This window comes from Nannospalax galili, unplaced genomic scaffold, assembly GCF_000622305.1.
Source record: "Nannospalax galili isolate Female #2095 unplaced genomic scaffold, S.galili_v1.0 scaffold1129, whole genome shotgun sequence".
Lineage (NCBI taxonomy): Eukaryota > Metazoa > Chordata > Mammalia > Rodentia > Spalacidae > Nannospalax > Nannospalax galili.
This window is the reverse complement of record NW_008359461.1, coordinates 289,664-316,599: the sequence shown is the minus strand read 5'-3', so window position 1 is coordinate 316,599 and position 26,936 is coordinate 289,664. Positions and strand designations below refer to the sequence as shown.

The 26,936-nt window shown below is 44.2% G+C and overlaps 1 protein-coding gene across 2 annotated transcripts in view; it reads left to right on the top strand.

The window, feature by feature from the left end:
- The window catches only part of Map3k9 (mitogen-activated protein kinase kinase kinase 9), a 107,646-nt gene that overhangs the window by 9,774 nt on the left and 70,936 nt on the right, over positions 1 to 26,936 (top strand). The gene's annotated exons all lie outside the window — the stretch shown is intronic.

Here is a 26,936-nt window from a genome sequence, read left to right as displayed (position 1 = left end):
CTATATGTAATGTGTATGTGTGTGTATGTGAATTATAATTTGCAATTTACTTTAAAGTGGTTCTTACTATTATCTCTTTCACCTGTACCTCTGCCCCTTAATAATAGGAAACTTCCTCTTTGCAAGACTGTGATCAATTAGGTAGGTCTTCACTGGTGTATGAAGGATTTGAGTTACATGAAGTAAAATTGTGGCTTCTCTTTTTCTCTTTGCTGTGATTTTATGGTTCTCATCCTTCCTCTGAAATTTGTACTTTAAATATATTAAGCAAATGGAAACTTTTTTATAATTAAAAAAATATTTTATGCATTTGAGTGTTATGCTTGCATGTGTATAAGTGCACCCATGTCATGCAATACCCATGGAGGTCAGAAGAAGATGTCGGATCCCCTGGAACTGGTGTTACAGATGGTTGTTAGCCACCACGTGGGTACTGGGAATCAAACCCAAGTCCTCTTTAAGAGTAGCTAGTGCTTTTAACCACTGAGCCATCTCTCCAGTCCCACAAATAGAAATTTTTAGTGAATATATATTTTTAAAAATATTTTATTTTTATGTGTATGCGTGTATTGCCTGCATGTATGTGTATGCATGTATTGCCTGCATGTACCTATATCATGCAATGCCCATGGAGGTCAGAAGAGGGTGTCGGATCCCCTGGAACTGGAGCTATGGACAGTTGTTATGCACAATGTGGGTGTTGGGAGTTGAACCTGGGTCCTGTGCAAGAGTAGTCAGTGCTCTTAACCATTGAGCCATCTCTCCAGCCTCTTAGTGACTATTTCTAATGCAGAGATTGCTTTGAGTGGTAGGGTAAGAGTCAGCCATGTGCTGGTAGAAAATGTGATGTGGAAGCTGAATTTTTTTTCTTTCCCTTTTTCTTGCATCCTTATGATTCTGGGAAAGCTAGACAGAGTGCTGGAATTGAGCCCATTGAGAAGGCTCGGCTAGGGGAATGGTAAAAGCTTATTTTTTCCTTGATAAAGTTTTAAATTTGAATATAATTTCAAGCTGCGCATACATGGTTTTACCTTCTATAAGATTATTGCTTTGGAAACAAGACTTGTGAGAAGGAAACGTTGCCTTGCCGAGGTTCTGTTGTTTGTCAGAGAGGGGAGGAGCACTGGGTGCCAGTTTGCCAGGAGCAGCATTCTGGTTCTCTCTTTGAAAGTGAGGAGCTTTCAGCAGCAGGATTGGATTTCCACATGGGGTGTGTTTTGAAGGACTTTGTCAAGATGTAACACAGGACAGCACTGTTAGTGCTGATGCTGGTATTGGCTGTGCGTCTTACTTGTGAGATGGCAGCTCCTTGGCGGTGGTTTGTGGTGTTTGCCTGGGGTTGTCTGTACCAGTACCCTGATGCAGTACTGTTCCTATCACACTGTCTCCACTTTGGGGGTCATGACTTCTTCGTGTTTGGTAGACTTGGGGACACTGTTCTGTTTTCTTTAGTTTGTGTTAAGGGTCCCAGGGAGTTGGATTTGGGCACTGTTACGTGAGGGCAAAATAGTGGAAATCATGTTAGTTGACTTTGAACTAATAGAGAAAAGAATATGGCCATCTGTGTGGGAAGAGGAAAGTCGTATAGACATCAAGCTGTTATAAAGTCTTAGTAAAAAGTGACTTATTAAGATGTTTTATTGTCTTGGCCACCTACTTGAAACACCTACTTGCTGTTTACTGGCAGTGAGATATGTATGGGATCTTGTATCCTCTGTTAATATGTAATTGTCATTAAGTTCAGGTTTGACTGTGTAACCTAAGAAACAAACAAAACAACAGTGAAAATCAGTGAAATCAGGTATGGGTTTATGTCTTTGAAAAGAAGTCGAAAGGATTCAGGGCAGCTCTGTGGTGTCATCAGAATCCCAGTTGCCTGTTTTTTGTTGTTTGTTTGTTTGTTGTTGTTTGTTTTTGTTTTTTTGTTTGTTTTTGTTTTTGTTTAGTCTCAGTACCTGGCCTGCATCCTCACTATCTCCTGGTTCAAGATGGTCCTGAGAATGTCAGTTATTTGATCCAAGCACAGGTCTGAAGGAGGAGGTAAAGCAGAAAACGCCTCCTGTAGCTGAGTCAGTCCCAGTGTTTCCCAGAGGTGCCGTTTAACCTGCCTTCTAGTGTTAATTGACCAGAACATGGTCACAGAGGTGTGGCTAGCTGCAGAAGAGGCTTGGAAGTAGAGACTCTTGTGCTGGGTGGCAGTGAGCTCCACTAATAATTCAGGTCTTTTACCACAGATGAGCATGGATGCTCGAAGAGGGAGCCAGCAGCCCTGCTATTAACCTTAACACAGGGCATGTACTGGGAGAAACCCACCTCAGATATTTAGCATCACACAGCCAAACAAGTTGTTAGCCAGTCCCCAAGAACTACCATTGTGACTAAAATGTTGTGTCATCAACTTAGACATCACATCTTAAAACTACTTATAAAAAGCTACTGCCTGTGAAAATGGATCCCTACTCCTTCAAATTGGGGAAAATGGGTTACTTGTTTACAAAGGCATTGGGGAGTGATGGCCTGTTAAAGGAAATTGTCCTTTGGGGGTAGGTAGATGGATTTTAGGATTTTGTGTAGTAGCTGGCTTGGCATGAAGGCATTCAACAAAATAGCAGTTGAATAGTTCCATTAAAAGTTATAGGGCAAGGCTGGTGATATAGCCCAGCAGGTAGAGGTGCTTGCTACCAAGCCTGTTGACCTGAGTTTGATCCCTGGGATTTACAAGGTGGAGGGAGAAAACTGAGTCTCACAAGCTAAGCTGCCCTCTGACCTCCATAGGAATCCTGTGGTGTGAGTGCACACGCACACACACACCAAGTAAAATAATGAAATAAATTTTTTAAAAAGTTAGAATTCTTGCCTAGCATGTACAAGGCCCTGGGTTTAAGTCCCAGCACTGCCAAAAAATAAAAGTAAAAATGAGATAATACAAAAAAGCTTTGGGAAATATAAGGACTTAGCAAAGAGAAGATAGTGTTTTTTATTTAACTTCTTATTTATTTTTCCCCTATTTATTAAATTGTTGTGAATTTCATTCAGTTTCCTGTATCTGTACTCCCTTTACTAATCTTCCACTGAATTTCCTGTACTCCAATATATAAATGTATTAAAGGCTATTGTGTCAGGTTTGTGTCCCCAAATGCCTTTTGATGTAGGTTCATGCACTGGAGCCTGGTCAACAGCTTCAAAACTCAACTCCAAATGCATCATGGACCTCAACATAGGACTCAATGTCCTGAATCTGATAGAGGAGAAAGTAGGGAATACTTTGAAACTTTTAGGCACAGAAAAGGAATTTTTGAAGGACTCCTATAGGGCAAGCATTAAGTCCAACAACTGACAGATGGGACCTCATGAAGTGAAAAGACTTCTGTACAGCAAAGGATATCATCATTCAAGTGAAGAGTCAGCCTACAGAATGGGAAAAATCTTTACCAGCTATACCTCTGACAGAGGATTAGTATTTAAAATATATAAAGGGCTAAAAAACTAAACCTCAAAAAAACAAACAACCCAATTAAAAATTGGGGCAAGGAGATGAACAGGGAGTTCTCTAAACATGCAACACAGATGGCTATGAAATACTTTTTTAAAAAATATTTTATTATTATTATTATTTTTTTTATGTGTATGAGTGTATTGCCTGCCTGTATGTGAGTGTACCCGTGTTGTGCAGTGCTGCCGAGGTCAGAAGAGGGCTTTGGATTCCCCTGGAACTGGAGTTAAGGACTGTTTGTAGCTGCCATGTGGCTGCTGGGCATCGAACCCGGGTCCTCTGCAAGAGCAGTCAGTGCTCTTAACCGCTGAGCCATCTCTCCAGCCCTGGCTGTGAAATACTTTTAAAAAATGTTCACCATCTTTAATCATCAGGGAAATACAAATTAAAACCACTTTGAGATTTCATCTTACTCCTCTAAGAATGGCTAAGATCTCCCACCCCCCAAAACCCAAAAAAACAATGACAAATGCTGGTGAGGGTGTGGAGAAAGGGAAACTCTCATCCACTGCTTGTGGCAGTGCAGACCGGTGCAGCCGCTACAGAAATCAGTGTGGAGATTCCTTAAAAAAACTAGAAATTGATCTACCATTTAATCCAGCCATACCACTCTTTGGCATATACTCCGAAGTCTCTATACTTTATTATTTTATTATTCAATAACTTCTTTCCTTAGAAAACACAGAAAAACATGAAGGTCAAAACAGTGTGTTTCCCCTTTTTCTATGCATTTACAAATTTAAAAAACCACCTCTACTAGTAAACACTGCTTGTCATGTACTTTTCTTCCTAACCTGTCGCTTGGCATGCACCCCTGAACACTCTGTTCTTGCTGACCCACTCCTGTTGGACACCTGGGGCTTTTCACTGTTGCTTTGTATGACCCTATAGCACGTTATAGTTTTTTTTTAATGATTAGGAATAATACCATTCTGCTTACCTGGCTATAGCATCCAGATTTTGTTAATGTTTGATTTATCTTTTGCCTGTGTCTTCCTTAGTCTCATGTAGCTGGCTATTGTTTCTGTTTTTTGAGATAGAGTCTTCTGTAGTCTAGGCTGGCCTTGAACTGGCTCTGTATCCAATGCTAAGCAATTCATTATTTAATTTTATAGCTGCAAGAGCAGTGGTGAGTAGTGAACTCTACTTGATTTGGGACTGGCTATTCCTGTCTTCTTCCTTTTAAATGCTAGCTTAAAGTTCTCCTCAGGTCTTTGCTGCCTTATCTCCCTCATCCTCCAGAGGCCCTTTCTTCCCACATCAAGCTGGCTTCTAGCTCCCAGAACACACCCTGTACTTCCAGGCCACCAGGCTCATGGCACACCCTTGCTGTGGTAATAATCTTGCTTGCAGGAGTGTCCTTGCCTCATATCTGGGCCTGTTCAAAACCTACCCAGTTTCCTGCACTCAGTCAAACCTGGCTGCAGCTGCTTTCCATAGCCCACCCAAGACACTGCTTGTAGTCATTTGTTAAATGTGTATTACCAAAAGAGCTAGAGTTGCTAGTCCAGTGGTTAGAAAACCACATGCCTTCTGGCCACACTAGGTCAAGTTGTAAAGCCGCTGGTATAAGACTGTAGCTTTGGGGGAGAACCATGGTGGAGTGGGTGTGTGATCCAGTGATATTCTTAGGCTATTGAAAAACAAATCCAAACACCATGCTGGCTCACAGCTCATCTATCGAGTTGCACCCCCTGGCCTCCTCTTTTTCTTGGCTCTGATTTTTAGAAGCATCTCTTATGTTTCCAAGTAGATTTTGCCTCTTGCTCCCAGCATGGTTCCAGGAGCATAGCAGGACCCTAAGTAAACGAGTGTGCATAGAACACATGGATGGATGGATGGATGGATGGATGGATGGATGGATGGATGGATGAACGGATGGATGAACGAATGGTTACTTGAACTGGTTTACTTATAGGTTCTCAAAATGTAAAAATTCCTTTTATTGAAGGATGTTACTCACACCTCACTTGCATGGAATTTGCTTTTCATCCTCACTGTGATCCCCAGTGCCTTGATCCTTTCTGATTGTCTGAGTCCATCAGCCTGCTTTGGATGTGTGGTGTTAAGCAATGTATTCGTTCCCAATCTTGAATGCATGCCTTGCCTCCTTCTTCTGCCTCTACATCTTCCCAAGTGCCAGCCCTGCTAACTCTCACTGTCCAGAGTGTTTACACAAGAGTCAGTTATTGACTCTGCTGGACAGCCAAATGCTGCTGGACAGCCACTACACCAAGTAGCTGGACTTGTAAATTATCAGTCTACTTTGGCCAGGCTTGGTGCGTCTTTTTTTTTTTTTTCCTTGGTCTTTTTGAGAAAAGGTTTCCTAGCTGGCCTGGAACTTGCCATGTAGACAGTCTATCCTTGATCTCACAGGATCCACCTACCTCTATCACCCAGTGTTGGGATTAAAACCCTGTGCCACTGGGCTCCTTTTCTTTGAAATTTGGGAATTACTATGACCTTCACACTGCCTGCCCCATTTGCATTGAGTTGTTTGATTGACTGCTTCTCTTACAACTCAAAGTTCCTGTAGCAACCCCTCCCCACACCCAGCCCTGTGTTCATGAGTGCTTTGTGGTATCTCTAACCTCCCCTTAGAGCTCAGAAGCTTGGAAAGCTGAAGATGAGTTTTTTTGCAGCATGAGAACTGAGCTTTCATCTCCCCTGGGCCTCACACTGGCTGGCTTAAATCTTCTAATCCTGAAGTATACCTGGGCCAGACATCAGCCAAAGTCTCTGCCTGAGTTCTTGTGTAGGATTACCCGTGCAGAGCTTGCTAGATGCCAGACTTGTGGTACCCTGAGACCTGCTGAACTCCACTCCAGTGCTTTGTTCCTACACATCTGGTAGGACACAGTCCTGCCAGTGGATGAAACAATTAAGACACAGCCACCCTTACTTAGCAGGGGAAGTGTAGCCTCACATTTGCCTGGAAAAGGATGGAGACTAGCCATAAAAGCAGATTGCTTACTGGTGAATAAAATGAGAAACCACAAAAATATTCTCAGAGTAGATCTGAAAGACAGCAAAGTATTGGCAGAAACCAGTTTCTTATCTTTTTTGAGAGGTAGATAAATGGCTTTGTCTATGCTTCAAATATGCACCCACGTGCTGGCAAGACGCCTCAGTGGGTAAATGAGCTTACCATGCAAGGCTTGCGACCTGAGTTCAATCCCCTGAACCCATGTAGAAGTAGGAGAGAACTTTCTCTGCAGAGTTATCCTCTGACCTCCATATGCACATGTGGCGTGTATGCGCACACACACACTGATAAAGGCTTTTTTTTTTTTTTTAAAAGAACATGTTCACAATCAGATGCCTGCAGTGTCACCTGACTCAGGGACTTCTGTATCCCTCACCATATTCTCTTCATTGGGGCTCTTTGCTACATTGTAGTCCTTCTTAAAAAGAGTTAGAAAATTATAGCCTTTTAAAAGAATTTTACTAGGCAAAATATAAAAATACCCCAAGATTTGGATGTTTCTTTTGGTCCAGGAGGCTATAGTTTAACCAGTGGCCTCCAGGCATGTCCCAGAGCAACTTGTTCAGTTGGTGGGAAGCACTTTCTACAAGCCAGATAAATATGAAATTGAATGAAGCCAGAATGAAGCAAACAGCCAGCCAGACAACATGACTCTGCAGAAGCAGTGAGGCCAGAGGTCTGACTGGCAAGTCCTGTTGAATCCCTCAGCTCTATAATGTGGGCTGGGCACCTGATGTTTCCCTATCCCTTGGCCTTCCTGGCTCTCTCCCGTACGTAGATGCCTGCCTACCTGCCGCCTATCCTCCCGTCCTTCCTTCCTTTCCCCTTCCTTTCCTCCTTTGTTTTGACAGCACTGGCTGTTGAGCCCAGGGTTTTGTGTAGTACTTTACGTCCAAGCTACACCCATAGACCCTATGGCTTTCTTTTATGTGGAGTCTAGGCACATGGTGTTAGGGATATAACAGAAAGCAAAAAAACCAGGCCTAGGTCCTGACCTCAAGGAGCTCCCTGTGGGGTCTGAGAAACAGACTTTGATTAATACAAACTCACATAATTTAAAGTCAAGATTGATCCGTGCTCTGAAGGAGAGGTGTTGGCATGGGAATGATGATCAGGATGCTTATCTCAACAGGACACTGTGAGAATTCCTAAAGACATTGTGTGTGGGACATGATCTGAGGAAGAGCAGCTGATAAAGATGAAGTAGTGAGAGAAAATTGGGTGAGGAGGTTCCAGGAAGAGAGACCAGAATGCCCAAGTGCCCTGTGAGAGTGTGGCTCAGGAAGGCAGATGGCGTCCTTGGCCTTCTGTTTGGATTCCTTTCTTCAGTCCTTTCCTGCAGTTGGCAGAGCTGAGAGACCATTAAGTCTCATTAGGAAACTTGAACTCTTTATGGGTCCTTTGTCTCTGTTTCCCTAAGGGAGGCTCTAGAAGCCTACTTACTTTCCTTTTCTTCAGAGGCTTCCGTGCAGCTTACACATGGGGCAGGAGTAGCAGACCTGGGCACCATATAGATACTAACAAAGCCTGTGTTGGAGTTGGAGCAGAAGGTTGAAGGGTGAAGGACCATGGGAGGGATTTTGGACTCTGACTGGGGAATCTGATTTCTAGGTGAATCTTTAGACTCCGTCCTCTGCCTCTTTTCAAATATAAGCTACCTGTATCTTGAAAATTAAACACATTATTTTTTGGTCCCTTCCCCATTTCCCCCCTTAAGGAAAACAGGCAGGAGATTTTAGGGACCATCATTGCAGATGGCCTGTGGTCCTGTCATTGCTCAAGACTAAAGTTTAAGATAAGAGCCTGCCTTTTCTCTCTTTGACTTCACATCTCTTGGATACTTTTCATCCCTTAACCTGGTGCTTTACCTTTTCTCTGTGAGGTAGCTCAGGGTAGGACACAGTGGTCTGGTATAGTCAGAAGAATGTAGCTTTTTCTCTGGGTTCGTTACATGGACTCTCCTTCAGAACCCTTGTACAACCATACTTTGTTCCTCTTACAAAGTCAGGATCGTTAATGTGGGGCCTGTATACTCTCAGGAATCAGTGCAGTGTGTGTTGGTTTGTTTTTTGGGGGAGGGTTATAGGTCTTACTAATTCAGGTCTCAGAGATGAGTCAACATTATTAGAGAGACCTTAAATGGAGCATCTGGGTAAGAGGTGGTCTGGGACAATGGAAGGAATGTGAGTCCCAGTAGCATTCTTGACATGAACTGGCTAGGTGTTATTGAGTACATCTGGCCCCTGGACCTCAGATTCCTCGTCTGTAAAATGAGAGATTTGGATGAGATAGTATTTGGGGTCCTTCTCAGGATTTAGAAAGTGAACATCAGTATGGTTGGGGATAGCCCATGACTACATGGTTTGTCTGCATTTACACAGCAGGATGCTCTGTACCCCGATTCCTCACTTCCACCCTTTGCTGAGTAGTTTCACGGAGAAACAGTTGACAAGAGTCTGTGGGAACTTCTCTGCCCCCATTGCTGCCCAGGCTGTAACAGATGGCCTTGCTGAGACAGAAGATGCTCTGGACACATGCATGAATCATAATGGGATTTACAATAGACCAAGGACAATTGTCATCCTGAAAGCAAAACAGTTAGCTGACTGCCACTTCTGTCCTTGGAGCTATGCAAGGGGCATTGGTGTTGCAGCTTTGCACCTGTTTCGTCTTACGCTTGTTTCTTTCACTCTTGAATCAGCATAGGGCTTTTCATGTGGGGCTCAAGACCTGTGAGTGGTTTTAGAGTGATTCCTGTCTGCCCTTACCAAAAGAATTTGAGCAAGACCTGATGCCTCATGCAGGACACTGTAAAAGTAACAGAAATTAGATGTGTTAAAAACTCCGAATTGCATGTTCTTTTCCCTCCCTGCTTCCCCTGAGTTTGCTCTCTTTGTGGGAAATTTGGAAAGTTTGATTGGAGAAGAGTGTGTTTTCTTATCTTAGGCTTTGGGGAACTGCTGTGTTCTGATGGAAGGAACACAGTCTTGGGGGTTAGACAGATTTGGATTGAAGCGTCTCACTTCTTAAGTGTCTAATGCTGGCATGGATGACCTCTTGGAGCTCCAGGAATGTTATCTGTGAAGTGTGGACAATACAGAAAGCAGTGTGTCGTGCTAAGGCGAGATAGACTAATATGACCAAGTCTTACCTGGGCACCATGTTTAGTAGGTTGCTCTGTATTTTTTTTTCTTTTTCCAGAGAAACTTCTTCCCATCTCTGATCATTTTAGGTAGATGTGGGATATGGTTGGATTTCACTTTTTAAATTGCTTTGAAGATTGCAGCTTTCTCGCTTCTAAGCTGGACGGGTATGGTTTCACCACTCCTGCTGAAACCAGCAGATTTCCTTCAGCTGACACTGCAAAGAAGGATAGAGCTCACAGACTCCTGATGGTGCAAGGGCTTCTATGGAAGAGTCCATGGCTCTCGTTCCCTCTAGACCCAGCCATAACTCCAAGTGCTTAGTCCCCTGGAAAACCCCACCCATTTAGTCTGTTAGGGCCTTTGGTCTGATTGAATGGGACAGCTGCCCAGTTTCTGGCTCTGCTGGAATCTGAGTTGATAATTAAACTACTTTTGTCCCAGGAAGAAGGCAGGATTTATTCTCTGCGGCTCCCTCCCTCCTCTGCAGCTGCAGTCTGCTGCTGAGGTCAGAGAGAGAGCCTCCTTTTCATGCTCTCCTGGCTGTCCACACCAGCCTGTTGTATAGTTCCTTTCAGGTCTGGGGAATACTCAGGGTGTGCTGAAGTGCTCTTGTATATTTGATTATTTTTGTGGTGTTCTTCCAGAAGGTGAGTCTAGTGTCTTTGTACATTTCCATCTCTATAGCAGCTTCCCAAGTCTCTTGTACTCAGCACCTGCTAGGTCCTCTGAAAGGGTTCATGGTTTTAAGCTCCAGACAGAGTCTGGTACAGTGTGTTTTCCTATGCATACCCTCCACACACAGGCATCCTTCAAACAATGCTCTTCTTGGGATTAACTAGGATAACGTAGGTGACGCTCTTAGTGGTCTGGATGCCCAGTGAGTGCTCGTGCCCTTCCTGTTGACCACCAGGCTTGTTGTTCCAGCTGCCACATTTGCTCCCGAGGGATTAGATCACAATTTGTGCTGGCGCTTTTGGTACGTGGTCTTGTACTTGGATTTTCAAGTCGTATTCTCTGCCCAATAGATTTAAAAAAATTCAAAATGGGCCTAGAGAGATGGCTCAGTGGTTAAGAGTACTGGCTGCTCTTGTAGGACTCAAGTTTGGTTCCCAGCACCCACATGCCACCTAACAACCATCCGGAACACCAGTTCTAGGGGATTCAACACCCCTTCTGACCTCCACAAGCACCAGCCATGCACATGGTATATTATATATATGCAGGCAAAACACCTGTTCACATAAAAATAAATCAAATTTAAAAAATAAAAATTTAAAATGCAAAAATAATACACACTCATGGATAAAATATAGTATAAAAATTGACAAAGAGTCAGTCACTATCCTACCCTAAACCTCAAGTTTACATGTTTTTTAAAAAAAAGATTTATTGTTTATTTATATGTACACGTGTGTGTGTGTGTGTCTGTGTGTTTGAGTGTCTGTGAATGTATACTATGTATGTGTGGGTGCCTGTGGAGGCTAGAAGAGGGCTTCAGATCCCCTGGAACTAGAATTAGGAGGCAGTTGTGAGCCACCTGATGTGGATGCTGGAAACCAAACCTTAGTCTTCTGCAAGAGTAGTAAGTACCCCTAACTACTGGGCAATCTCTCCAGCCTCCCCTTTTAAAATATTTTTATCAGTAGAATTCTTGATGACAAAGGTGTTACTGTTTTTCTTGCTTTCACTCCCGCCTCATGTATAATACAGAACTTGGCATACAGCAATCCTGGTGTTCAGCATCAGTTTCAATGTTCTTAAGAAAATTTGCCCAGCCCCCTTTTTGTCCCTTGTTCCTTTCTGAGTAGACTACAACTCCTTTGGTAAGGTGCATTTTTAGCATTTGTATCTCTATTTCATAAATTTTTCAGGGCTGGGACTTTGAGGAAGGCGTTTCTTGAAGTAGCTTGTTTATTCATATGCCTGATATGCCTCTCATCTTGCTATGGAGGCTGTGACTCATCCCTCAGAGCCATTGAGGCAGCAGGGCACCAGTGGTGACAGATCCTAGTGACCTTCCTCTACAAATCCTTGTGACTGCTTACAAGTGACTGTGCCTGTAAAGCAATGTAACAGAAAAAAAAAAAAAAAAAAAAGATGCCATTGAAAAAAGAAAAAAGTTATTCCAGATTCTGGTGGGCAGACACAACTGTTTTCATCTTTATATTTGGCTTTCCTATTCTTGTCTGCCTCATCTCCTCCTCCTGAAGTTGCAGTGTACATGCTGTCTGAACATGTACAGGTTTTGGTTTTTGTGTCCTGTTAATCTTAAGAGGAAGGAGAAAAAGACCCTGGGTAGGAAAAATGTGATAAGCCTTAATTTCCAGTACCTTCCTTTTGTGTTTATTGATATGATTAGAGTTTATGGAACTTACATCTGTGATCAGAGGCTGAGTAGCCGCCCACAGTGCAGAAGGGATGTCCGAGACCCCTGGTGATGCAGATAGTGCTGCAGTCCTGTTACTGTCCGTGGTGCTCAGCTAGGTCCGAAGTGTTACAGATGATAGTGGAATGAGGAGCCAAGGAATCAGGGCCCATAAGGCCTCGTAAAGCCCCAAGGTCAATATTTGAGAGTAAAGTCTGTGTGTCTTTCTTGGTTACTAATGCAAAGCTAATCATTTTTTTTTTCTATTATGCTATGTGGAAGGATGAAATGTTGATTGCTCTTGTGGTCAATTGAATTTTCAGGAAGGAGAAAAAAATTTAATTTTCAGGTAGTAGACTCCTGGCTATCTGTACTTAGACAGGAATGCTGGGACAGAGGAGTAGTAATCTGTCAGCTGTTGGCAGTTATGCAGGGGAGAGTTGTTTCCCCTTCTCCGGTGTGGTTAGGAGACCTGCTCTTTCTAAGTGCTTACACTAAGTTAATAAGATTAGTTTGCCTTTCCCACCTGCACAGCAGCTGATGACTAGGGAAGACACTCCATCAAATCTAGTGGTTGGCTGTTGAGATCCTTAACTGTGGATCTAAGTTTTCCCCATGTATGTTTCTTTCAGATGATTTGGGCATTGTTAGTGCAATGTGACATTATTTTCATTTTTCCTTAGCTTATCCTTCACACAGGCAGTAACAAATGGGGTATCTCACCCATACTCCTAGAGATGGGGATGAAGACCAATAACCATATTTTTTATTTGGTGTGTTAGGATTTTACTTAAACAGAGGAGAGGAGAGAGGTGGGTGGTGGCACATGTATGTGATCTCAGCACTGGAGAAAGGCAGAGGCAGGAGTTCAAGGTCATCCTCAACTACAACAACAACAAACCTGAACAAACTAAAAATAGTACCTACCTGAGACAGTGCCTACCTAAGATACTTCACATTAAGGCAGGTGGTAGTTTCCCCGTTTCAGAGTAGAGAAAGCTGAGGCTCAGGAGGGTTAAAGCTTGGTTTGAGAATGTATAGCTAGGGGCTGGAGAGATGTCTCAGCAGTTAAGAGCACTGGTTGCTCTTGCAGAGGACCTGACTTTGGTTCCTGGCACCCACATGGCGTCTTAACAACCGTCTGTAACTTCAGTTCCAGGGATCTGACACTCTCTTCCGGCCTCTGTGGGGATTGCATGGCACTGGTGCACTTGTATACATATAGGCAGTGCACTCATACATAAAATAAAAATAATAAATAAAATATTGAAGAAAAAGAACATACAGCTAGAGAATGGTAGAGTTTGAAGATGAGTCCTGAGCTTTCAAGTGCCATGCAGAGCTTTTCTAGTTTGTTCTTGGTGGTAGGAGTCCTTGGTGGTAGCACTTTCTTCTGCAAGACAGATCCTTGACGCTGAATCTGGGGATGTCATGGATTGACCTGGACTTTAAACCTGGTCTTGAGGCCCTTGTGGGGTTCATCTGTCCCACATCTGGAATTACAGGTGGAGGGCTTTTCTCTGCTCTACCCAGATGTCTCTGACACCTTTGTACCTCCTTGTCCTAAAATGCATAAGAGCTGAGAACGAGTTTCTCATGTTCCCTCCCCCACAATCACCTTTCCCTGAATCCCCTGATTTGAACTTCATGTTTGGTTCTTGTTTGTGTTATCCCTCTTCTGAACTGAGATTGTACTTACATAGGGCTCTCTAAAAGTTGGGCCATCATAGATGGTGACACTTTCTTGGGCTCTTGTTTTCACTTGGTTTTGTGTTATGGTTTTGATATTATTTAAACCAAGGACGTATAGGTGGGTTTAAAATAAATTCACAGATGATTGTTTATGGAATAAAAAAAATTATACAGAAAAGTAATGTAAACATTGAAGAGGGGTTGACACCTTTCTTAAGGCAGAGCCCAGATATGGAGGAAAGGAGGCCTTCCTGGGGGCGGTGCCACAACCTCTGAGTGTGTTGCCATTTAGATCATTGCTGGTGGAACAACACTGTGAGCCTGAGAAGCCTCCTAGCAATTTCCTCCTGCCTACATTGGGACTTCTGAACTTCTGGAGTGGAGGGACAGTGAATAGAATCCTATAAACTTGGTATGGCAGAAATGAGAGAGAGAGAGAGAGAGAGAGAGAGAGAGAGAGAGAGAGAGAGAGAAATATTGATTGTGGAGATTGAACCCAGGGTCTTACACATGCTAGACAAGTGGTATATATAAACTCAGTCCCAGAGACAGCCTTTTCAAATGAGACTGGAGCATTTTTGTACAAGGGCAGTGGGTGGGACTAAAAGGGAACATCTGAAGCAGTGTTGCTCAGTTCCTATGACTTCTGTGGATGCTGGGGGAAAACGAGTCAGGCTAATTTACTGTGGGATGTTGTCTTCCCCCTTCCACCTGATTGGACACAGCTCTGCCCTGGGTTCCTGTATGTGAGTCTTTGGCTTCAGCATGACTCTAGCTGACACAACCCATGAGCTTGTTAATGCTTTATTTGCTAGGCTGTGTATTGGAGGAGAGCCTGGGGGTAGGAAGGTCACCAATAGTCCCGTTCCAAGAAGAGGAAAAGTGTTCCTCCCCAGGAAGGAGGAGACAGTCTTTTAAAAATTCAGCCTGCTCTCTGACAACTTCCTGCATGTCTATAATGCGTCTGATTACGCTCCCCTCCCACATTGTCTTATCTCTCTCCTATCCCTATGACGTGTTCCGTATCCCACCACCCCTTTCCTCCCTTTAAGTCTATTTGCCAGATTCAAGTATTTCTTATTTATTTTGTGTTTGGTTGGCTTTTTTTTTTTTTTTTTTTTGAGACAGAGTCTTCTGTCTGGCCTGGAACTTGCTGTGTAGACTAGGCTGACCTCGAACTCACAGATTCACTTGTCTCTGCCTCCCAAATGCCAGGATTAAAGAGATGTGCCACTACACCTGGCTTATTTTGTGACCCACTGAGTTTAATTAGGACTGTCTATGTGTTTGTTGGCTTAGAGCTACTCATTGGTGTCTGGTGGGCCCACTGGTGGTGCACAATGGAAGGCAATAATGTCACACATCTTGGAATCTATCCTTAGCCAGTAGTTCATCCGTGAAGGGTTAGGCCCCCCTGAGCTCCTCCCCAACCCATGCCTGACTGTTGACTGGCCCTTTCTTGTACAGACCCAGTGCAGCAACCACTGCTGGTATGAGTTCATGATTGCCATGTTTTGGCTTGTCCAGAAGATGGTTTCGCAGCCCTCTCCCTATCTTCTGGCTCCTGCATTCTTTCTGTCCCCTCTTCTGTAATGTTCCTCGAGTCTTAGAAGGGATAGTATACATGCCTTGTTTAGGGCTGAGCAGTCAGTGTTCGCTTATCAGCACCTTGAGCAGCCATGAGTCTCTGCACTTCACCACCATTCACTGGGAAGGGAATTTCTCTGATAAAGGGTGAGGGTAATGTTTGTCTGAGGATAAGCATAAATATTTAGTAGACAGTTTTATGGTAGGTTTCACTGAGTTTTTCATACATCTTTCAATTTAGTTTCCCTCCCTCTGTTGTCTGTTTCATTCCTTCACTCCAGAAGGAAGTATTCTAAAACATTTCTTTACCTGGGAGTTCATCCGGAGCAGGGAATAGGAAGGGCATTGGAACATTTTCCTAGCGATTTCTGAGTATGTTTGCTAGGCTACCTGCTTTCCAAGTAGGAACCCCCCTGCCCCACCCCGAAACTGAGGTACTCTACCTTGGGAGTTAGTGTGGTTTTGTGTTTTCCCAACCATGGTGAGACCTCCCAGCTCTATCTCATTGGGAAGAGGGTTTGTTTGGAGGGCGACTGGGGAGGGTGCATGCACAGGCCCCATGCTCCTTCCCAGTGGGTACGGAGGTATGAGGAAGGAACCAGAAAAGCTTCCATAGAGTAGTGTGAAGGACAGTATAAGTGAGCAAAGCTAGTCTTACCCTGAGGAAGTGCTTGAGGTTGGTTGTCCCCTGCTCTTAGATATGGAGGATGAGTATGATTCATAGGAAACTTTAATCTGTGTTTCCTAGCTTTTCATACTCATTAAGGATATGTGGTTTAGAAAGGTACCTTCCAGTGTTTTGAGCCTTTGAGTCTGTGCTTCCTTGTCTGTGAGGTGGTTTCTGAGATGGGTGATACTGCTTCCTCTGCCCTCAGCTCCAGTCTCCTCTCCATGTCCTGAGTGATATCCAGGTTACAGAGTCTATAGTGTTTGCTTTGTGTGAGAGTTATGATTCTTAACCAGTTTGATTATCTAGCAGGCCCTTGTGAGAATCGGGGGTGCTTGCTGCTGTATGGATGCTGTAAGAAATGTGGTACATTACCTGTCATCCTCATGGCATAGACATTGCTCCATCGCATTCTTCCTGTCATCTGGAGACATGCTATGTCAATATACCCCAGACAACCAGAAAAGTATGGCACAGTACAAAAATAGCTTGCCAAGGATACATGGCTTAGGAGTTGGCAGAAGGCAGAATTCATAGCAAGGCCTTGGTAGAAGAGTAAGGCCTAAAGAATGGGATGAGATTCAGGAGGGAGGGTAGGCTAGAAAGCTATGACCTTTTAAGTCAGGGCCTGCCCCAACTCTGACAGGGTCAGGTGTTCATTAAGTGTTATCTACAACACAGGAAATTTGCAGACATGGAATATTGCACATGAACCAGATGCTGCATAGGTAAGTCTACTATGTAGACATAGCTTGTCTTTTTGTGGCCAGAGAGAATATCCTGGAATGTGCTGTAGATTCTGAAGCAGGCAGTTTAGCCTTGAACAAAGTTCTCAACCTTTAAGCCTATTGCTTTTTCTGTAGTGAGGACAACCCTACTATTAACTCATCATTTTCATGAATGAGCCTAATAGTAATTCAGTTATGAATGTACAGCTGTTAGCATAATAGCTGACACAAAGTAAATGCCCCTTTAGTAAACATTTTGTTTCTAAGAGCAGTTGCTTCCCCTGTAGCAGCAGACGTGAGTAGACTCACACACTTGTCACCCACTGTTTTCATTGCTGTTGCTTCAGAATCAGCCAGACCAAACAAGAAAGAGCCTCTTTACTACGCTCATGGAGACCCTGGGTCAGGAGTTTAGAAACAGCTCAGTAGGATGGCTTACCCCTACTTCTGTTTCTTGGGCCTCAACTTAGAAGACTCAGAGTGAGGTCACAGAGGCAGGGATCATCTCCAGACTGTTTCCAATATGTCTGGTGTCTGGACTTGGAGACCTTGAAGGCTAGGAAAGTGGGGTGTCTACATGTAGACCCCCCATGGGCTTGACTGTGCCAGGGCTCTTTGCCTTATGTGATAACTCAAGGCTTCAAGCATGAGTGTTCCAATGACTGAGGTAGAAGCCGCAGTACCTTCTCTGATGTAGCTTAGAAGTCATGCATGTCACCTGTACTGTACCCTGTAGTTAAAGAGAGTTTCAAGGCAAGCAGATTTAGATGGAGAGGACACAGACCTGAGCACAGCTCAGAAGACATGCCGAAGTCACATCAGACAGAAGCACAGAAGGCGGGAGATGTTGTATGTGGAACTGAAAATATGTTCTTCTGTGATCACCAAGGGAGCAGAGCCTGGAGTTGCAGGATTCCAGGGAGTCTGTGCACCAGCCACACACCATGTCCACATGCCAGGAAAGAGGAACATATTGACAAAACCATCAAGGTTTTGGTATAGTTCCCCTTTCTTGGTTATTTTTAATCCTGTAGGGATTGGGTGTGTCCAGGCCTAAAGAGACCTCGCTGCTCTTCTCACTCAATTTGAGCTGGTAAGGTGGGGGAACTAAAGTGAGAGAAGCAGGGCAGGCAGAGTTTGAGGTGATGGTCTTTTTATTAAGGACAGTGGCTGCTCCGAAGCCCTACCTCTGGCTTTGTTTTGTGCTGGTGATGTCTCTGTCTAGCTGGGCTCAGGACTGGAGCCCCAGCTGTGTTATCTAGGCTTAATTTGCACAAAATGGCAATGACTGTAGAGGTCTAAATTAACATCTTTTGAAGCAGTTATATTTTAGGATGTTAGGGAGAGCAAACACATGCTGGGAGATTTGGTCAGAGAAATGGTACCTGTTTTTCTGTTTTAATCACAAGAGGCTTTTGCTCAGCAGCATGGGAGCTTGAGAAGAGGGTACAGTGGCCAAGGAAGAGATGAAAGAAAGTTCCCATGGGAAACTAGGGCTGCCTAAGGAGTCACTTTTCAAGGTTGATGAATTACAACCTATAAATATGTCAGTTTCCTATCACATTGCCTTCTGTCCTCTAGCTCAGTAAGGCTGCAGAAAGGCACATCATGCTGTCAAATCACGTGTCAAGCACAGGTGTGGGCACATTGTGGTGAAGGTTGATGTTTGATTTGTTCCTCACACTTGGGTCCACACATGACATTTCCTTTTCTCCTTGCTCTCCATGGTACATACCAGACAAGTGTCAGGAGTGGCTGGAACCCATGGGTTTGCACTGAAGCCCCAGTATCCAGGCCTGTGAAGTAACTAGCTTTTCTGAATGCCATGCTTGAGGCCCGGACTAGACCTCCTGGGTGGATATCAGCCAGCTCTTCTAGCAGTTTGTCCTCTCCAGTGTCATTTTTAGCCCTGCCATTCCCTGCACTTCCTGCTGTGTGTCCATGACTGACACTGTAAAGTACAGGGTACTGATAATCCTCGGCTACTCAGTTGTGTCCAGTGAGTGTCAGACTGTGCCATTTTGGAAAATAGTGTCAGGCCTGAGCATGCCAGAACTACTGAAATGTATCCGGTCCAGACAGTGGCAGTCAGTAATGTATGAGCTGGTGACTACAGCTGTAAACGTAGGACCTCTGTTCCTTGGTTGTAGAGGCTGGAGGGAATGGTAAACTTCAGTGCTTGCTGGAAGGAAGAGCCAGTGGTTGGATGTTTGTCTAGAGGTAGTGGCTTAGTTGCCTTTATTGTCTCTGTGACAGAATACCTAACAGAAGCAACTCAAGGGAGGATTTATTTTGGCTCATGGCTCACAGACATCAGCCTAGCATGGCAGGGAAGGTGTGGTGGTGGCTCAGTCAGTGTTGGCAGGAACGCATGCTAGTTGTGGTACGGGACCAACCAGGAAGCAGAATGCTCCCCAGAACTGGGGCCAGGCTATTCTCCTCAAGACCTGTTCTCCAGCAACTGACTTCCTCCCACTAGGCCCCACGTGCTGCAGGTTCCACAACCTCCTAAAACAGAGCTACCATCTGGGGACCAAGTGTTCAAGAACTTGAGCTTGTAGGGGACATTTCAGATTCAAGCCATAACAGGTAGGGAGGTAGGGCCACTGAAGGTGTATTCGCTATGTGCTGATGCCTTCCAGTAAGATGACATACAGGTCCAGCCCGAGCAAATAGGTGATATGATGTGATGCCAGAGACATTTCCCAGGACTCATGGTCACTCCTTCTCCCTGCATGTGGTGTTAATTTCTACCTCTTTCTCGTTATCCCCATCCCCATTCCTTAACTGGCCTCAACCATTGCATTAGTTACTTTTCTCATAGGAAGGCTTATTCTGCCTACAGTTTGAGGATCTAGTCCCTCGTGGCAGGGAAGGCAGGGCAGTGAGAGCAGCTCCAACTGGCAGAGGCAGCCTGAGGCCTCTGAACACATGACCGACAGCCAGAGAGAAAGGGAAGTGCAGGTGCTCAGCCTGCTCGCTCCTTACCTTTTTATTCAGTCCAGGCCTGTAGCCTGTGTGATAGTTCTGCCCACATTCAGGGTGACTCTTCTCTCCTCAGTGAATCCTCCATGGAAACACTCTCCATTTATTTTTTTATTTTTATTTTATGTGTATGAATGTATGTAAGTGCACCACATGCATGCACTGCCCATGGAAGCCATAAGAGGGCATCAGATCCCCTGGAACTGGATTTATGAATGGTTATGGGCCACCATGTGGGTGCTGGGAACTAAACCTGGGTCCTCTGCAAGAGCAGCCATTGTCCTTGACTGCTGAGCCATCTCTCTAGCTTCTGGAAACTCTTACAAACACATCTGGGGGTATGTTTCCTGGGTGGTTCTGAATCCAGTCAGATTGACAATAAAGACTGTCCATTATAACCGTCTTCTGTCTGGACAGTTGTTAGGTTACTTGCTGTGCCCTTGCTGCCAATCTCTTGCTCCTTCCGTTGAAGATGTTTCATTGCAAAGGTTGTTACACTGAAACACAAATCTTATCTCGCCTCCCTGGTTAAAAACTGCCATGACTTCAGTGTCATGATTCTAAGCTCCTTAGCATGGTCTGTAATCTGGCTGTAACCTTTTATTCCAGCTGAGAGTGCCTTTCTCCTGATTCTCCTCCCTGGACCAAGCTCAGAGAGGGACTGTACACTGTGCCTCCCTTCTAAGACCCTCCTTCCATTGTCTGTTTTCCCAGCATCTTCCACAGTAGATGTCCAAATGAAAAGGGCACATGAGGTAGAGTAACATCATTGAGAAGAGCTTAGAAACCAAAGCCAGTGTGCCCCGCTTCACTGCTTCCTACCCAGGAAACAGAGGGAGGTGGAGTAGTAGGGGGAGCACTCTACCATAGCCTAACATCTGTAAATATAATTTATAACAGAGCATTTTGCAACATTTTTAAATGAGTTAAGTGTGTAAAGAAGTTTAGCACAGTGCTTGGTATGTAAGAAGTGCTCAGTAACCAGTAGGGATGGTGATGGTGATGGTTGTAGATGTTGACTTATGGCCAACATGAATGGGGATGGAGAAGTGAGAACAGGGGAAGTTCCATTCTGTTTTTCTTCATGGGATCATCTATAGGTCCCTCTTGCTTCCTGCCTGTGCAAATGACTGCTGACCTTTTTCCAATAATCAGGGCAGCTGGTATCTTTTGCTTGCCTAGCTTAGTAAATTCTCAGGTATAAATATCGTCTGAGAGGAGTCTTGATTTCTTGGAGTAACAGCCTGAATTTTTCTCTTGGTTTTAGTTCTGGTCTTGGATAGGGGGTGTGTTTTAGAGGCTCTAGCCATTTACAGTGCCAGCCCTGTGTCCAGCAGTGATATGAGGACTAGCCCATATAGAACACAGGACTAAAGGATGTTTCTGCCCAGTTAATTTATATATACACTGAGGCTGTCCATTGACAAAATGAAGATGTGTTTCTAGTATGGTAGAAAAAAGGGTCTTGCAGAGGTCTAACTGCTCAATGTCTGGCCCCATGTGGAGGGGCAGTGAGGGCTGCTAGAGAACACGAACTGAGAGGCCAGAGTGACATCCCAAGCCTGACTCCTCCTCTTCTTAGTTGTGGGGAAGTCATTTAACCTTCTGGTTAACCTTCATGCCCCAGCTTTCATAGGTAAAATGGGAATGCTACCCAGTGTGGCAGGGTTGCCAAGAGGAATGAATGAGGTGACGTGACATTCCCATATAGCACCTGCGGTATAGAAGGCATGCAAGAATAGTAGCTGCTGCTCTTATTGTTGTGACTATTTTTGTTTTTTTTTGATAAGGGGTTATTGCTGTTGGTTTTGGTTTTGGTGTTTTGAGACAGAGTCTGGCCAAATGGCCTAGAACTTGCTATGTAGGCCAGGCTGGCCTTGATCTCACAGAGGTCTGCCTGCCTCTACCTCCTGAGTGCTGGGATTAAAGGTGTATGCCACCAAGCCTGGCTAAGTGACTTAATTTTTGATGTTAACAAAAATACATGTAGAGGGATGGGAGAGATGGCTCTGTGGTTAAGAGCGCTGGCTTTTCTTACAGAGGTCCCGGGTTCAGTTCCCAGCACCCACACCATCTGTAACTCTAGTTCCAGGGGATCTGACATCCTCTTCTGGCTTCCACAGGTATTGTATGCACATGGTGTGCTTACATATCTGCAGGCAAACACTTAAAATAAAAATAAATAAAATATTTTTTAAAAAATACATGTAGAAATGTAGATGAATTTGACAGTATGGATGAACATAGAGAAAAACTTGACACCTGGGATCCCATTCCACAGATCACCACTGTTAGCATTTTGATTTCTATTCTTCTGATGCTTTTTTCCATGTGACATAAGACAGAATATCTTCAACAGTGTAATTAAACTATTTTAATACTACTGTTTTATTATAATGTAGTCACAAGTATTATTAAACTGCCTAGTGTATCTTTGTGTGTGTGTGTACTCACACACGCATGCACACATGCATGCACATTTGTATGTGTGTGATAGATGAATCAGGTCAATTGAGAGAAAGCACCAGGACACAGATAAAACTCCAGCAGAATAGAGTTTATTAGCAGAGGAAATTCACATGGGGCAATTCATTGGGGAGGGAGTTGCTGTAGGTCCGAAACTTGACAGTGTGAATGTGGGCATGCACATGCCGTGGTGTGCCTGTGGAGGTCAGAGGATAACTTCAGTGTCAGTCCTTGTCTTCCATGTGACTTGAGGCAGGGTCTTTTTGGTGTTTTTCTGCTGTGTGTGCTAGGCTAGCTGGCCCGAGAGTCTCTTGGGACTCTCCTGTTTTGCTGTCTGTCTCCCTGTAGGAGTGCTGGGATTGCAGATGCTCATGTTATACATCAGCTTTTAAATGGGTTCTGGGGATTCAAATTCAGGTCCTCACATTGCACAACAACTGAGGCACCTCCCCCAGCCCCTACTATGTCTTTTTGATGTAATTTTTGTAGTTGCTGTACTGAGGATGAATTCAGAGCCTTGTGCATGCTAGCTAGGCAAGTGTCATATTACTGAGCTACATGCCTACCCCTGATAAAAAAAATTTTTAAGTAACATAGGTATGGTCTAATTTAAAAAGCCAAAGCAAGCTTCTGTTCCTTTAAGTGTCTTGTTTCTCAGAATGAACCTAATTTAATGTAAAGTTCAAGTCCAACACTACACAATGTCTTTAAGGCAAACCAGAAATGTAGTCAGGCACAGTGGCATATACCTGTATGCTGTTGTGTGACACCTATATGTGCTTGGGGATCTGACATGATCTTAGGACTTAAAGGTTAGCCTGAGCAACACAGTGAACCTCCTCACAAAAGAGCAAGAGAAGCCAGGCATAGAGATACATACCTGTAATCCCAGGACTTGGGAGGCAGAGACAGGAGAATCAAGAGACTGCATGGTGAGTTAAAGTCCAGTCTGGGATGCGTGAGATCCTGTTTCATAAAGCAGAGAGTGGGAGAAATAAAGAGAACCAACGCACATGTAAGGCTTTTGACAAATGATGGAGGTCTCTGACTTCTTCCTGACTTGGTTAGTCAGCTTTGTTGGGTCCTAGCTCAATTTCTATGTGAACATCCAGGCCTTAGCATGACACCTGATTCACTTGGACTTTCCATACACTTCTTTTTAAATTTTATTTATTATTTTTGTTTTATGTGTATGCGTGTATTGCCTGCATGTAGGTAAGTGCACCCATGTTGTGTAATGCCTTAGAACCTTTGGACACAGGGTGTAGATGGCAGCTTCAGGACTGTAGGGGTGGCGCTAGAGAGTTACGGCCTAGTTCTGGCTTCTGCCCGAGCTCTCTGCTTCCTCAGTGTTGATTCCATGTTACTTATTGCCTTACACTCCTGCCATGATGAACCATGAACCAGAGTAAGTCTTCCTGCTGTTGTTTTGGCAGGTAGTCTGTCATGGCAGTGTAGAAAGTAACAGAAAATTGGTGCTGGGAAATGGCGTTGTTGCTGTGTTAAGCCTTACCATTTAGTTCTTAGGCCTTTGGAACTGGTTTGAAGGAGGACTGTGGAAGAGTTTGGAGCTGTGGCTACAGATGCCATAAAATGCTGCAAGCAGAGCTTAATGGGCTATTCTGGTAGAAGTTCTGAAGACCAGAGTGTCCATAGGAATGTATTCAATGAAGGCCAGACTCTGACATTTTTAGAGGGGAACAAGGACTACTATTGGAAAACAGACTAGAGGCTATCAGCCTGTGTCCTGAAAAATTGAATGAGGTCAAATTGAAAAATAATGAACTAATTTGTTTGATGGAAGAAATTTCAAGGTAGCATAGCATTCAGGCTACTTTTACTGAGGGAGAGGGAGAGAGAAAGGGGGGGTAGAGAGAAAGAGAGAAGAGGAGGAGGAGGATGAGGAACAGGAAGAAGAAGGTGCAGGAGAAAGATGTAGAAAATTTCTGGTTTGGCAAGGAAAAGACCACAAGCAAGTTTAAGGTTGTGAATCGCGTGGCAGAGTGGAGGTAATTGTTAAAAAGATTAGTGCAAATAAAAGAAACCTTTCACTCTGTACTGAGACAATAGGGAAAGGTACCTTGAGGGCACATCTTACCCAAGGAAGGCTCCTGAGCACCCTGCTGCAGTGCACTAGGGAAAGGTTTTCCATGCTCGGCTGCTTGTGCTCTCAGAGTCTGCTGCAGGTGTGGTGAAAGGGGCCCAGGCTGCTCCTGTTTTGCCTTGAAGAGGTTTTGTGGATTTGGAATGGAACTTTGTGTAATCAGATTAGGTTAGGTATAAGAAACAAATTCCTAAGGGTCTGTTGTCATCACACAGTGCTCATTTTAGAGGCATGAGAAAAAAGAGTTAGAGCATTATGGAGACTTGCACCAAAGCTCCAGAAAGCTCTTACATGGAGCTCTTGAGTAGGCTCTATATGAAACTATGAAAGTGAAGCCTAACCTGCAGTGGAGACTTCAGGACTCCAGGATGCTGGAAATGCCAGGAACATGGGGCATCTGCTTGAAGAAAGCTGCAGGCACCAACTGGACCAGCCTAAGAAACAAGCCATGTGGGTCACAGGTCATAGATCTATCTGCCCAAATCTGTTGGAGCTCACATGATACCACCATAAGCCCTGGGTGCTGTACATAGAGCTACAGGGTTTGGTATTTACTCTGTGGGGGTTTTTTGGTCCAGTCTTTCTTGCTATGCCTCTCTCTTTTCTTTCCTTTAGGGATGGGAGTATTTACTCTGTGACAGTATATATTAGAAGTATGAAGCTCTTTATTTTTATTTTACCAGAGCTCATTATTAAGAAATGGCCCTATGACTCAGGATACTTTGGACTTTCAAAGTTAGACTGAGTTCATTTTTAATCATGAGATAGCCATGAACCTATAGGCACCGGGATAGTATATTGTGGTGTGACTATAAAATCTCTTTCATAGGCTCATGTTTGAACACTTGGTCTTCAGCCAATGGTACTGAACCAAGGTTGTGGAACCTTTTTAACATAGGTCAGGTTGGTAGATGCAGGGCCATAGAGGTAGGCTTAGAGAGTTCTAGTCCAGCCCTGTTTCTGACCCGAGCTGTCTGCTGTCTGCTTCATGACGGCCACCATGATGTAAACACCTGCCTTACACTTCACCTGTGCTGCCTCTCCCACTGGGATGCACTATACCTTCTGAACGGTGAGTTGGTATTGTGTGACTTTTCCTGGGGAGATGTGAGCAGACTAGGGCCCTGATGATAAACCAAAGTAACGATTTCAACCAGGTCTAGTGTAGGGAACCAGTGAGTTTATTGAGGTTACTTTCAAAAGTATGAGAGAAGTTACAGGAGCCTGGATGACTCAGAGGTAGCCTCACCTCCAAAGCCCATGCCATTATGGGTGACAAGGACAAGTCATTTTTTTCTTTCTTTTTTTTTTTTTTTTCATTATTGTTGTTTTGTTTGTTTCGTTTTGAGATGGTCTCCTTGTAGCCCCAGCTGACGTGGAACTCACTAGGTAGACCATGCTGGCCTTGAGCTCACAGAGATCCACCTGCCTCTGCCTCCCGAGTCCTGGGACTAATGGCATGTGCCACCATTCCCGGCTTTTTTTTTAAAGACAGGGTTCTACTCTGTACCCCTGACTGGCCTGGACCTCACAGAGATGCACTTGTGTCTGCCTACTAAGTGCTGGGATTAATGGCATGTGATAGGTAAAAAGTTGGCAGAGAATGAGTGAATGGAGGATGAGGCACCGAGGCACAGCTAAAACTCCATCAAAATAGGGTTTATTAGCAAAGGAAAACATGGGACAGATTCCCTTCCGGGCAGGAAAAATGTCTGCCTGGATCTTGAGCTGGGGTCTTTTAAAAAGGGAGGCTTCTGCTTCCTGCAGAAGGTGGGAAGATGTATTTTTTTTAAAGTTGGGTTGTGGGGAGGGGAGTGGGAGAGCAGGGCTGTTAAAACCTGTCCTCTGTAGAGATCAAAGGGGAAGGGGAGGCTGTGTTGGCCAAACAGTGGAGAAAAGTCTGCTTCTCTTGACTTCAAAGACCAAGGTGCTTATCAGCTAGGTTCCCTTTTCTCAGGAGCATGAGAAGTCCTTGGTATCCTGTTGGTGAGGGGCAGGGCTTTCTGAACCTTAACATTCCAGCCTTTTATGTTATAGGATAGGGGGCGCTGTTGTCATCTTGCTACTTCCTGCTGGACAGGGTCAACATGGGGGGGGCTGGATTAGGGGTTGGTCAGACAGCGGGGGTTCCCTCTTCATGCATCTCAACAGGGTCCTTGATGGTTGACAGGCGCTTGTGTACATGTGGAAGGAAGGAAAGTAACAACTGATTAAAATTAGTAAGAGTTAGATTTTGGATTTGGTCCTGAAAATATCTGAAGAGGCAAGGAGCAATGGTTAGCACCAAGGTAATAGCTCATTTTTCTTTTTTTTTTTCTTCTGCCAGGGTTGAACTTGAGAGTAATGGACTCAGGATTTGTTTTCAGGCCTTTTATTAGCTATTGTGGTGGCTAGAATCAGTGTCAGTTCCCTCTCAAAGGCTTCTAGATGGGGGAGAAAACAAATTTATCCATCATTTTAGAACACTAGCGGGTTGTCTCCCTTAGCTACAGGTGGGCACTACAGTATTGGAGACCAAGATTTGAAGTCTTACATCTGAGCAGCACTTTCTGGTTAAGAACAAAATCATCAGTTAGAAATAATGTAGACTTAAGCCTAATGTCTGGAAAGTGTAATCCTTTGAACTCTTAAAGAAATATACTGATGACTTTACTCTTTGGTTATACTTTCCTTTTGGGTGTTGAAGACCATACAGTTGGCCCAAATAAATCAATTTA